This window comes from Petromyzon marinus, unplaced genomic scaffold (genome assembly GCF_048934315.1).
Source record: "Petromyzon marinus isolate PM22_M1 ecotype Great Lakes invasive population unplaced genomic scaffold, UKy_Petmar_22M1.pri1.0 PM_G_Scaffold_17, whole genome shotgun sequence".
Classification (NCBI taxonomy): domain Eukaryota; kingdom Metazoa; phylum Chordata; class Hyperoartia; order Petromyzontiformes; family Petromyzontidae; genus Petromyzon; species Petromyzon marinus.
In genome coordinates, this window is record NW_027422728.1 from 895196 (window position 1) to 907745 (window position 12550).

Sequence of the window (12550 nt, forward strand, 5' to 3'; positions counted from 1 at the left end):
TATGAATTACTGCAGTCACGAAAGCTTTAAGTCAAGATTAAAATATATTAGCATACCAAAATTAGCATAGGTCAACCGTTGACCAATCGCTGCGCACCATCGCTGGAGACGCGCCCAGGTTTGCCTCTCGACCAATCGGATCGCTGGCCCTCCCTCCTCCCCACTTTGGCACGCTGCGACCAATCAGATCGCGGGAGGACGCTACCATTTTTAATGCCTTACACGCTGAAAGCCGCGCGCCCATGTGCGTGTGAGTGTTTAGTTTTGTTTTAATTATTTTAATCATTAAAATTCGCGAGTGTCAAGGTAAGCTACGTAGACTTTATTTTTTAAAGCATTTTCTCAAGAGAACCGTTGTTGCTGCTGCTGTTGTTGTGAAAGGCCCGGTACACCCTGAGGCCTTGCCTAGACTAGGACAGCCTTGATGTCACGTGGGTCCACACTCTTTGTGTCTTTCGGTAAAGTCACGGAGGTAGAAAATAAAATTTATTCATGATTTTATTTAATTACATTTTATTTTATACCTACGTTAAATTTAATTTAAATTTTTGATTAAAATGTATTTCATGCCTACGTTAAATTTAATTTAAAATTGGAATTAATTTAATTAAAATTTATTTTATACCTACGTAATTTTTTATAAATGAATATTTTTTTTATACTTTAAATTAATTTTAATTTATACCTTCGTTAAATTTAATTTAAATTTGTAATAAATTAAATTTTATTTCATACATACGTTAAATTAAATTGATTTTTTAAATAAATTAAATGTATTTAAATTAAAGTTATTTTATACCTACGTTTAATTTAAATTTTTAATAAATTACATTTATTGTATTTAAATTAAATTTATTTTATTTCATACCTACACATGTACAGTCATTTTAACTGCTCTGACTGCTACAAGCTAAGTGCGGCCTGGAATCGTATTATTAAGTAATACATTTTACAATTACAATTCCTTATAGAGGAACCCCATACTAATGAACTGACTACGTATCTATATAATTAAAAGACCGCACGCAAATACCGCAAAAGTGGACCCCGTTGTCAATGAGATAATTCGATGTACGTACAGCAGTTGCTGTACGTACATCATTAAAATTACACCGATTGTAATACGTCACCAAAGACGACACAATTTTAATTTGACCCCCGGGTCTGATCGCGTTAACTGTGCAGGTGGCGGGTCGAGAGGTGACTTGCACGTGTGTGCAGCTTATTGAATATTGACGTGCGATGACTTGTGGAGAGGAAGAATGATGATGATGGCGATGCAAGTCTTGAAGTCTGACGTTGTTCTCCGAGTCGTGTAGCCTACCGCGTGCAACTTTGGGGATTGCGTAATGTCATTTTAGTTTCCTCTGTGGAACTTTTTATTTTGTTGATTCTAACGCTTTAACTAACGTAGGGCGGGCTTGGGAGCGGCGTTGACGATGTGTTTTGGCGTTACACCAACCAGCACCTTTGCATTCAGAAGTTGGAGGTGCTTTGATTGTTACAGCGATGGGTGGAATCGTCACCGTCATGGGTTTTAAGTGGGCATGGAGCCCGCCAAGGGAATGGGTAGGTAGAGGAATGGGGTTGGAGAGTATACACAACTTGCATTTCTAGTCATTTCAACAATTTATGGGCATGCGCATCATTAACAGTGTCCTGATTGATGAGCAAAACAAAATCGCAATTTAATCATCAATCTATTGTCATTAATGAGTCCGAAATAGCAATAGTCATGCTCAAAACCGCATTCCTATTATAAAAAAATAATTGAACCCCCATTCATGATGACAATTCCAATATGGTCATTATGATGCTCAGAATTACACTTATATTCTCAGAATCATGAACATTTATTAAAACATCAGTGTGCTCAAAATGCAAATTTACCAATTTCAACATGTACACAATCAATTCCAAGATTCTAATCAAAGTAAGTCCTATGTATCTTGGTGTTTTCATGCTTATCCATTATTGCACGCCCCCCAAAAAAATATACAAAAGTGTATTTTTATAATGTTTGCATGGTGTACAGTCTGGAAATTACCCACATGGCAAATTTCAAGCTTGGTGCGTGTCGGGAAGTACGCTAAACATTTTGAACAGACACACACATTCACAACTTTGCCTTTGATATATATGGAGATTAGTAATAAATTGTTAATTTAATTACTTTCATGTTGACGGATTGTAACTACGAATAGCACTGGCTCACCACGGGGCTTATCGCGTGGTATCTGGGCACTTTATTTGAAACGTAAACCCCACAGTGTGTGAGTACAATTCCTCGCAAGTTGCGTCCACAGACACAGACAATGACGTTTCTAGGTAAGAGTAAGAAATGAATCTACGTGTCGAGGAGAGACGAGAGAGCCAAGAGGTCACCTCGGGAGACGGGGCGGCACGTCAACCTTAGTCACGTGACTGAAGGAGTGAGGGCGTGCCGTGTGTGTGTGTACCGTGTGTGTGTGTGTGTACTGTGTGTGTGTGTACTTGCATGTGTGTGTGTACCGTGTGTGTGTACCGTGCGTGTGTGTGTGTGTACCGTGCGTGTGTGTGTGTACTGTGTGTGTACTGTGCGTGCGTGTGTACTGTGTGTGTGTGTGTGTATATATATTGTGTGTCTGTGTACCATGTGTGTGTACACTGTGTGTGTGTACCTTGTGTGTGTGTAACGTGTGTGGCGGTAGTCTAGCAGTTAGTGCGCTGCTCTACAAACATGACGACTCGAGTTTGATTCCCGCTCACAGCCAACACCCAGTGACGATTCTTTAGGATATGTTTTTCAAACGAACAGTTGTTTGGGTTGCGTTGTGTTCATTAAAGTTACTTGCAATTCAAATATAGGTGTGTTGTTGGTGGTTGTAATGCCAGACGATAACATTGTGAGGAGCAATGCCTGAATCCTTACCCTTGGGGTTCCTCTAGAAATGGCAAAAAGTCACTGAGAGTGGCCACGTGGAGGAGAGGCTGCTACTCTGCACAGAGCTGGACCGGTACCGCCTGGATCTCTGTGGCATTCAGGAGATCCAGTGGACCGGCTCTGACTCCAATCATCATGAGGGGTGCAGAGTCATCCACTCGGGGCAGGAGACTGCCAAACAACAAGGAGTGGCTCTTATTCTGAAAAAAAGAATGAAGGCGGCGTGGGAAGGTGGCGGCGAGGTGTGGAAAGCTGTAAGCCCCAGGCTACTTTGGGCTCGCCTCCCCATCAACAGGAGGCAGAGAATGGTGGTGGTGGTGGCTGCTTACGCCCCCACCGAAGACGAACATCAGTGGAGGGATGCAGGCAAGCCCGTGGATTCAGATTCCTTCTATGACCTCCTGTCACAGGTGTTAGCTAAAAGTGGCCCCTCGGGATAGAGTCATCCTGTTGGGTGACTTCAATGCCCGAGTTGGTGATGATGCTGGCACCTGGTCTGGAGCGATTGGAAGGCATGGGCCAGATCAACTCAATAACAACGGTAGGAGGCTGTTAGACTTCTGTGGAGCCTGTGGGCTTGTCATGGCCAACACGCTGTTCTGGCATCTGTGCATCCAGACAACATCTTGGATTCACGCCGGGTCCAAGCAAGAACATCCGCTGGACTATATAGCAGTGGACCAGTGAATGCAGGCCCATGTCCTTGACACCAGAACCTACCGTGCTGCTGACCTCACTGACCGTTAGCTGTTCATATGTAAGATCTGTGGGCTGGGTAAATCTGTGAGCAGGAGCGAGAGATAATTAAGCTCCCAAGCATTCACTATGTTATAAACAACATATTTTCGCTCATAAGTCGCTTGCCTAATTGCCTCAGCAACTCGGTGTTTCGTATCGAATCTCATCTCAAACAATCGAAGGCCGCCCCCTAGTGGCAGCTGCCCCTGTGTGGCACAAGGTGGCCCTCCACCGGCCTGCACGTGGCATGAGTCTGTCGGTAGGGGTCGATCATTGACGCGTCATCTACATTGTGGAGTTTCCGGATAATGTCTGGAATTAACCACAATTTTGACCGTTACACCAACATGCAATGACCTGTGCATTGTAAGTGACACAATACTCTGTTTGACATCCGCCGTGAAGCAGAACAGCGCATATTGTGGTGAATGTTACTGGGGTAGCCAGGTGTGCCTGTCGGATTTGAACGTTAAACCTCTGCAACAAATAGAGAATACGCTACCATATTCCTGGTTCTTTCGGTAAAGTCACGTAGATAGAAAACAAAATTAAAGATTAAACAATTTTTTTATACAAATAACAAATAAAAATAAATTGATGATAAGATGCCATGGGTCGACTGACTCAGATGACTGGCCAATGCACCGCCTTTGCCCCCCACTACACACACAGTGTGTGTACGTACACACAGTGTGTGTACGTACACACACTGTACACACAATAATGTCCACGTTGTTGCTGAGTTCACGTACCCAAGGGAGGGGGCAATGAAAAATGAAGCTAAATCAACTTAAACTCCATCCCCGCTCTGTGACGTCACCACTCAGCATGACCTCATCGGCATGAAGTGCCAGCGGGAGGTGTACCTCGCTAGTGACGTCATCTCACCAAGGTATTCACACTCCGCCAACCTGCTTCCGCGTGACATCGCGCGTAACAGGAGGCTGCCGATCCGCGCTTGCACTGAAATCCGAGGTGAGAAATTCTCATGCTGGTGGTAGTGGTGGTTGTTGTTTACCAAGGTAGAGCCTCTCTCTCGTAGGGATGTCAGTTGAGTAGCAGCGAGCATGGGAATCGATGTCCAGGTTGGAACTGTTGTATATATAGGTGTTATGAAAATTGATGAAAATAATGAAAATTAAATGAAATTTGAAATTTGCAAAATTCATCCGAAATTATGTTAATTTGTGTAATTATGTGCATAAATTATGCTGATTCGAGAGATGATCGTATTAATTATGCGAGTGGGCATGGTTATGATGATGCAGGTCGTTATGATAATTAGGTCGAGCCTCGGTGACGATTGTGTTATGAATTTGAACAACGCGATTAATCGTATGCAGTTCTGTAGGTGTTGTGAGCACGAATGAGAGAGAGTCGATTCGACTCTGCTCTTTAATTCCGTATTATCGATAAGGATACGATTACTCTCGATTGAACATTATGAATTATGTGTGTTATGGATTATGTGTGGTGATAGTGTGCTTATGATAGGTCCCCAGGATTCAGATCTCATACGCAGAACAATATGCAGAATTTCAGGAAGAATCACACACAAACCTGCTTTAATCAATTTTATTTTCTAGCTAACTTTAATTTAGGATAATATGAAAACTCAATCTCGGGATTTTGGAATTTCAACACAGCGTTAACATAATACCATCACGATTGCGTTGTTTCACCTCGATAGCGGCACCTGTGGTTAATTCCCGACGCGTAACGCAATCAATCGGTTGTTGAGAGAGAGATTAAACATGCATAACTATTCTATCAAACCTTAACTCTATTATATGCGAATTCGTATACTTGAATGATTACACAAGACGGCACTCGGTCTTTGATTCGTATCCAATCCTTAACACATTCTGATATGCGAAATTATTATGCTTGAAATCGTCAGCACAGTACCACGGCGATGTTCGTTCATTGATTCATCAACGATTATGCAATTAAAGCGTTCGACTGAAATAATTCTGATTGCCTCATCAACGTAACTCGATGGGTGGCGATGTTTTTCGTTATCAGCTAATAGTTGACGCAGTTATCATGAGTCTTGTATGTTTAATGGAAGCGTTGTTGATTTCTTGCGTTGAGCAAACGCCTAGGTTGATTTCCTTGTCAAAAAAATGTTTGTTCGTTGTGTAGCGGTGGGGGAGTGAGGAGGGAGTGTGGGGGAGGGGCATACGAACGACTGCCAGTTTCTGTCCACCACTGGCTGGATGAGTCAGCACGACGCTCGCCATCGTCGCGCCGATGGGTGTTGAGTGCGGGGCCGCTTCCCTCTCAGCCCTGGTGACGTGAAGTTGCGAGCTGTGGCACGCTGGTGGCACGCTGTTCGCGCGCTGGTGCTGATGCTGGTGCTGATGGCACGCTGGTGGCGCGCGCTCCCTCTCCTTGAAGATGCGCGAACGTGCCCGTGCTGGTTCGCTGACAGCAGTTTCATCCACTGCCGGATGAGCTGCTGCACGCTCTTGCTTGGCGTTGCTGGCCGCGCTCTTTCCGCTGCTGTAGTATCTGACGCTGCGCTCGCGGGCGACAGGTCAAGTTTTCTTCTGCTGAGTGAGCCGAGTCGCACGTGCTCTCTTTGTTGAAGTTGTTGGCGGCTCTCTGACAGCAGGTTTCCTCCACTGCTGTATGACTCAAGTCGCACGCGCTTGGTCGCTGGTTTGCTGAAGTTGTTGGCGGCTGTCCAAGCTTTTCCGCTGCTGGTTTAGCCACGTTGCACGCTCTCTCCCTGTGGAGATGCTCGAGCGCTCTCAGCGCTGATTCGCTGATAGCAGTTTCTCTCCACTGCTGTATGACTCAATTTCGTTGATACATGGCGACTCATGCGATCCTCGCTACTCAGCAAGGCTCGGAGCCAGCCGCTCCATGCGACTGCTCGTCCTGTGGACGTCTTGACTCGCTGATCTGTCTTGACTCTTGACTGTTGACTGACTTTTGAAAATGCGGCTGACCGTTATATTCAAAGACAATTCTCTCCACGCTGTGGAAAAGGTGGGGGGGGGGGGGCGTGGTCTGTTTGTGTGTGAGTTCGTGTGTGTACAGATGGCTCCTGCGTTAACGATCTGTTTGCCCTGGTGTGAAATTCCTCTCTCGCGCTCTGCGGGAGAGACAAAGGTGGTCGGGAGCACCTATCTCTTTATACTTTCGACTTTATATTTCTCAAATACCATTTGGTCCCATGTTCGCCAAGACTCGTGTTTGTAACTACGTCCTCCCGACACCCCTCTCGGGTTACCGAGGTTCGCATTGTTATGATGGAATTATTAAAAAGAAAAATAATTTTCATCCTGAGTTTAAGAGGTCCGTTTCTTGATTGTTGGAATCCATATCCCTTGGTTCTGTAAGGTTCTATAATGGAATATCGTTTAAGGTTAACACGTTATTATTAATGTTATATTGCAATTTCTTTAAAACTTTGTTTGCCTGGTTGCCGTGTGTGGGGTGGGGTGTGTCTCCTCATCGAACCGGCTGGCTTTTCCAGATGGCCCCTTGTGATAAGGTGTAATTCTTGCTTCTCCGCGCTGCGAGAGAGACAAAGGTGGTCGGGGTTGCTTGGGATATTGTTTAAACTCTTTCGCAAGTTTGCCCGTTGTCTCATTCCTTCTCGAAAACCTTTGATGTGACTGTGTATTTTGTCTCCAAGCTTTGTTTTAACAGTAAAAGTATTAAAGGTGAAAATCATTTGAAAGCGAATTATTGGATAATAATTCACTGATGTATCTGGTGGCCTGGTCTTAATTGGAGTGAGCGCGAGGACCGCTAACTTTAGCTTATTCTTGTTATTGCATTTTAAATTTTAACCGTTGTTTAAAAAAAAAAATGGTTTAACCCATGGGCGTCCTCATTTCTGGCTTGCGGAGGGCTTCCCTCTGCGTGACCTCCCTTAGGGCACATTCAACTCTTGTTCATCTGGAGATCTTCGCAGATAGCTGCTAACATCCTCACCTCGAGAGTTTAATTATTTCTTTATTAATGGCCTGTTTATGACCGACATCTGGTTTTTCGTGTGCCTGGCTTACGGGTTTTATTGATTATTTTTTTCGTTTGTTAAAAAAAATATGATATATATAATGGCAAATATTATTGTTCATATCAATTTTGGAAAAGGCTCATATACAACAACAGCGCTGGAGTGAAAAAAAAGCCACGCGCAGATCACGACCTTTAAGCTGTGTGAGAAGAAACAAAGCGCCTTGACAAAGGAATTAGCATAGAATTTAGCATTGAAATGGCTCATTGAAATAGCTAAGTTAAAGTATACACATCCGCAGAGGCACCCCTTGACAAAGGAATTAGCATAAAATTTAGCATTGAAATAGCTGAGTGATGTTCTGTTTGAGAGGAGACCTGATGGCTCATTGGGGCATTCTGTCTACAGGAAACCCACCCACACAGATTCCTACTTGAAACCTGATTCCCACCACCACCCAGCCCAAAATAATTCTCTCATCAAAACTTTATACCATAGTGCTCATTGCATTTCGGACCAACACCACCTGACTAGTGAATTACAACATGTACACCTGGCCCTCAAAAGGAATGGTTACTCTGACCGTACCATCCGCCAAGCTTTTTCTCCCTCCATACAGAAACAACCACTTGATACTCCGGTCAAAACCATCACACTACCATATATAGCAGGCGTTACTAAAAATATTTCCAAAATTCTAAACAAACACAAGATCCAGGTCCGGTTCAATACAGTACACAAAATTCGTGATCTGATCCCATCCGTGAAGGATGTCATTCCTGACTTACAGTACCCCGGGGTTTACAAATTGAGTTGTACCTGCGGTGATTGCTATATCGGGGAGACAAAGCGACATGTCTCTGACCGAATTCGCGAGCACAAATCAGATTTGAAACACGGCAAAACGAATTCTTCTGCCGTGGCTGATCACTGTTACAACGCTGTGGGTGATCACGATATAATTTTCTCCCGATACCAAGGTTCTTTGCAAACCCACGGGTTTTACAAACACAGACACAATTTCAACCGAGAAGATGGTTTCAAATTAAGCAACCATTGGAAAGATGTTCTAAATCGAACTAATCATTAAACTAATTTCAATGGTACAGTATATTTTTCAAGTAGTGGTACCCCAAACTTTCGCAGCTCTTATAAATTCGTTTTTCACACCATCAATAGGTAAACTCCCCCCCCCCCCCCCCGTGCCAAACGGCAAGTCCACCGGCACGTGCACCACATCTTTTCTAAAATCGGCCAATCAAATGCTAATTTTATGCTAATTTCTTTGTCAGGACACCTTGTTTGCTCGCACACAGTTTAAAGGTCCGCGGTCTGAGCGTGGTTGTGTTTCGCTAAATTCTCCTGTTTGATTTGTACTAGGTGCCTCGGTGAATGTATATGCTCTGAATTTAACATAGCTATTTCTGTGACCAGTTACAAGCTAATCACTCAGCTATTTCAATGCTAAATTCTATGCTAATTCCTTTGTCAAGGGGTGCCTCTGCAGATGTGTATACTTTAACTTAGCTATTTCAATGAGCCATTTCAATGCTAAATTATATGCTAATTCCTTTGTCAAGGCGCTTTGTTTCTTCTCACACAGCTTAAAGGTCGTGATCTGAGCGTGGCTTTTTTCACTCCAGCGCTGTCCTCCAGAAAGTCTCGTCCCTTCACCTGATGAAGGCCGTGTTGTGGGCGAAACGTCGTGATTTTTGTTATTTTATTTTTTTACCTACGTGACTTTACCAAATAGAACCAAAGATTATGGATCCTAGCAGTCACGAAAGCTTTAAATCTAGAACTGTGTTTCCATTTGCAAGTAAACTCACATTTCAACAACGAGGGTTGAAAGCATTAAGCATTAGCTCTGTCTGCATGTCTGCTCTGTTGTAAAGATGATCCAATATGAACACAATTGTAGTACAATAGCTCTGTTGCTGTTAGGGACCTAACAATGTTGAAAACTGGCCAAAATTTATTACACGGCCCACTCATGGTCCAGAGCAGAACTCGGTACCACCTAAGGTAGCAACACTTCAGTTGTACCCATTTATTTGGATGGAAAATGAAAGTAAATTACTTTATAGTCTCACTCATTGAATTTGTTTATCACTGGCCACGTAGAGAAATTGCAACTGCTCAATTTAGGCCACCTCACGTGGTACCGACAAAGGAGACATCTCATGGGCTATGAAAAAATAAGAATAGGTTGTATCCTTTCTGGCAATAAAACAGATCTTACGATTCATTGAAGAAGGTTTCTGTTTTGTGTTTGGACATCTAAACACCCGTTTTGTTGCCAAAAAAGGATCAATTCTATTCTTATTTTGTCATACTTTGATACCGGCAAAACGGTCTCATTTTGAAGCGTTTCATGGACTATTGGATGGGGAGAAAAAAACCGGCGCTAAAAGTCAGTGGCAACCTCTCCTGTCGTGCCCAGTGACGTCATCACGGGCGAAGTTCACTGCGCGAAGTCAAACGCCGCCTCGTGAGCGCCGCTCGGGAACCGTGTGGGTTTGTGTTTCTTGTCTCCTCTGCGCAATGTGGGGGAGGGCTTCATCCAGCAGTGGATTGACAAAAGCACTGTATGCATACTGCACAGGCTACGCTAACGTCACATTTAGGCCCATGGACCGAACAAACGCGTCTATCTTTCTCCATCCGTCTCCACTCTCTCTCTTTTCCTCTCTTCACTGCTGGCCTGTAGGTTTGGGCCGAGCGAGTTCCTGCCGGGGATTTGGCTTTTCAGGAGCTGATTCCCCCCGTGGCTTTGTCGGCACGAGGCGACCGCGCGGAGTGTCAAGTGCTCCACCGGGCCCCAAGGCGCTGCCCCAGCACCACCGTAGTAGCCAAACCATCGGTGCTCGGCATGGCCCGTATGAAGGTCTTGCTGGACCTCATGTTGCGCACGGGGTACAGCATCGTCCAGGAGAGCAGACAGAGGAAGTTCGGACCGCCGCCCGACTGGCAGGGGCCCCCTCCCGCCCGTGGCTGCGAGGTGTTTCTGGGGGGGATCCCGCGCGACCTCTACGAGGATGAGCTGGTGCCCGTGCTGGTGACGGTGGGGAAGCTCTACCAGCTCCGCCTCATGATGGATCATAGTGGAGAGACCCGCGGCTACGCGTTCGCTACCTACGCGACGCTCGCCGAAGCCACGGATGCCGTCAAGAAACTCAACAAATTCGAGATCCGTCCCGGACGCCGCATTGGAGTCCGCTTCAGCGTGGACAATCGCTGCCTCTTCATTGGGGGGCTGCCAGAGGACAAGAAGCGAGCGGAGGTGATGATGGCGATGAGCGGTGCCACAGAGGGCGTGGTGGACGTCAAGATGAGCGTCTGTTACCGGGACAAAACCCTCAACCGAGGCTACGCGTTCATCGAGTACCGGAGCCATCATGCGGCCGCCATGGCCCGGCGGAAGCTCCTTCTTATCAACTTGCAGCTATGGGGCCGGACCATCAAGGTGGACTGGGCGTGGCCAGAGGCGTGGCTAGGCCCCGCCTCCGGCCACGTCCTCTCGTGAAACCTTGGAGCAGGTTACACGAGAGGGCGTGGCCAGAGGTGTGGCTAGGCCCCGCCTCTGGCCACGCCCTCTCGTGGAACCTTTTGAGCAGGTTACCGGAGTAACTCGGCTAGCCCCACCTGTTGCCTTTGCCCCAGATGCGCCTCCTTCCCTGATTGGTTGTTACCTTTGTGGCTGTACCTGTTAAGCCCTTGCCAGGCCAGCAGGTGTTACCCTGTCATGTCAGCAGGTGTCACCCTGTCATGTCAGCAGGTGTCACCCTGTGATGTCAGCAGGTGTCACCCTGTGATGTCAGCAGGTGTCACCCTGTGATGTCAGCAGGTGTCACCCTGTCATGCAAGCAGGTGTCACCCTGTGATGTCAGCAGATGTCACCCTGTGATGTCAGCAGGTGTCACCCTGTGATGTCAGCAGGCGTCACCCTGTGATGTCAGCAGGTGTCACCCTGTGATGTCAGCAGGTGTTACCCCTTGTCATGTCAGCAGGTGTCACCCTGTGATGTCAGCAGGTGTCACCCTGTCATGTCACCAGGTGTTACCCTGTGATGTCAGCAGGTGTCACCCTGTGATGTCAGCAGGTGTCACCCTGTGATGTCAGCAGGTGTCACCCTGTGATGTCAGCAGGTGTCACCCTGTGATGTCAGCAGGTGTCACCCTGTGATGTCAGCAGGTGTCACCCTGTGATGTCAGCAGGTGTTACCCCATGTCATGTCAGCAGGTGTCACGCTGTCATGTCAGCAGGTGTCACCCTGTCATGTCAGCAGGTGTCACCCTGTGATGTCAGCAGGTGTCACCCTGTGATGTCAGCAGGTGTTACCCCATGTCATGTCAGCAGGTGTTACCCTGTGATGTCAGCAGGTGTCACCCTGTCATGTCAGCAGTTGTCACCCTGTCATGTCAGCAGGTGTCACCCTGTGATGTCAGCAGGTGTCACCCTGTGATGTCAGCAGGTGTCACCCTGTGATGTCAGCAGGTGTCACCCTGTGATGTCAGCAGGTGTTACCCCATGTCATGTCAGCAGGTGTCACGCTGTCATGTCAGCAGGTGTCACCCTGTCATGTCAGCAGGTGTCACCCTGTCATGTCAGCAGGTGTCACCCTGTGATGTCAGCAGGTGTCACCCTGTGATGTCAGCAGGTGTCACCCTGTCATGTCAGCAGGTGTCACCCTGTGATGTCAGCAGGTGTCACCCTGTGATGTCAGCAGGTGTCACCCTGTCATGTGAGCAGATGTCACCCTGTGATGTCAGCAGGTGTCACCCTGTCATGTCAGCAGGTGTCACCCTGTGATGTCAGCAGGTGTCACCCTGTCATGTCAGCAGGTGTCACCCTGTGATGTCAGTAGGTGTCACCCTGTGATGTCAGCAGGTGTCACCCTGTGATGTCAGCAG

At 46.4% G+C, this 12550-nt stretch overlaps 1 pseudogene; it reads left to right on the plus strand.

Annotated features, from left to right (window-relative positions):
* The first annotated feature begins 207 nt into the window (after window positions 1-207).
* Window positions 208-11163, plus strand: LOC142911166 (putative RNA-binding protein 46 pseudogene; annotated as a pseudogene).
* The last annotated feature ends 1387 nt before the right edge of the window (window positions 11164-12550 follow it).